The sequence below is a fragment of the Haliaeetus leucocephalus genome, unplaced genomic scaffold, assembly GCF_000737465.1.
Source record: "Haliaeetus leucocephalus isolate CR32 unplaced genomic scaffold, Haliaeetus_leucocephalus-4.0 Scaffold1, whole genome shotgun sequence".
Taxonomy (NCBI): domain Eukaryota; kingdom Metazoa; phylum Chordata; class Aves; order Accipitriformes; family Accipitridae; genus Haliaeetus; species Haliaeetus leucocephalus.
Genome location: NW_010972437.1, coordinates 7,939,813 through 7,941,435, shown reverse-complemented (window position 1 = coordinate 7,941,435; position 1,623 = coordinate 7,939,813). Strand labels below are relative to the sequence as shown.

Below are 1,623 nucleotides of genomic sequence, written 5' to 3'. Positions count from 1 at the left end.
GAGCCGAGCCGCGCCGGGCTGAGCCGAGCCGGGCTGAGCCTGGGATGGCTGAGCCGAGCCGGGCTGAGCCGGGGCGGGCTGAGCCGGGGCGGGCGCGGGGAGCTCGGCGCAGCCCCCAGGCGAAGTGCGTTTCTGCCCCCCCCCTTTCCCTACTTGAACAAATCAGCCTTGCAAAGGGGAGGTTTCGCTGTAAACAAACGAAGAAAATCCGCGCCCCTTCCCCAGGAACCCCTCAAGGTAAGTAAAGAATGCGTGTCCTTTTTTTAATCCAATTTTATTCTACAAATAATAAGTGTTGCACCTTTCATGAGCTATCCGAATAAAACAATAATCCCATAGGAATTACTGACACTAAGAAAAAAATTAATAATCACATTTAAGGAGAAATGCAACATTCGACCAAATGTTCAATACTATGTTGTTGCCAAAGGACGGATGTTTTTCTAAAATCCCAGTGTGCATTACACCATAATATACAGGATTACAAACAAAATTACAGTACAGATTGATTCCAGTTGAACCAGCGTTACATTTCAAACAGCACTTATTCTGGACTGCATTGTACATGCAATAGCTATTGTTCTAATTACGGATTAAATGGTTTGAATTTGTTTCAAGCTACCGTACTAATCGACTACAATAGGTATATAGCCCGACTTTAACAACCTGATTAGTTTTAGGTTCCGATTGATAACATGAGCATATGACAACCACGGATTGTGTGAACAGGTATAAAATCATGCATTTATATCGCCCGGAAACATTAACATCTTCAAGTTCTCTTCAAAAAGAAAAAAAAACCCAACCAAACCCAAACCCAAAAAACCAAACCCAAAAAACCCACGGAATGCCAAGGGGTTCAAAGACTAAAAAGAAACAGTGCAAATTGTATGTGATAGTCAAGCAGCTTTCGATTTAAAAAGGGTGTTGGCATTTGCTTATAATCTTTATATACAAGTTTGTGCAAGTAATGTGTTGAATTGATATGTTTTAATAGAAAATAAGTCTCTCGTTCTTATATCTTCTCAAGACCTAGGGGATCTGGTTCTTGTCGTAGGGGGGAAAGGAAAAAGAAAAAAAAAAAGAAAAGAAAAAAAAGAAAAAAAAGATACTTTCATGGGAAAGAAGTTGCCCGGATTGTGCATTTTTTTTTCTTCTTCTTCAACTATTTGAAAGGAAAGAAGTGCTAAGGCAACATAACTTCTCTAAGCACTTTTCTGCTGGTTTAAATTAGTTAAATTATTTTGTATAAATTAGATATACTTCTACCTTTCCGATATGTATAAAAATTGATGAAGCTGCATGGTTTAAAATAGGAAATCCACGTTATAAAAAGTCATTAAAAATTCTGTACAAAATCACAACAAAATAATTCAGCATGGGAAAGGTAACAAGTAGTAAAACGTTGGTTGAAAAATAGAGATTTCATATATATTTTGTAATTGGCCCATCGCTAGTTTAAAAATTGCATAGATCCTAATTATTGCTTGTGATTTTGTGATCCCGATCAGGTGATTGACGCGATCCCGGTGCCCCTACCCCAGCTCAGACCTACAGCGTCGCTGCGCGGAGCGGCAGCCGGGCGGCGGGGGAGCGGGGACGCGGCGGCCCCCCGAGGCGGCG

General features: G+C 41.0%; 1 protein-coding gene across 1 annotated transcript in view; it reads right to left on the bottom strand.

The window, feature by feature from the left end:
* Positions 1-1,623, bottom strand: part of NEUROD1 (neuronal differentiation 1) — an 11,534-nt gene that overhangs the window by 8,508 nt on the left and 1,403 nt on the right. The gene's annotated exons all lie outside the window — the stretch shown is intronic.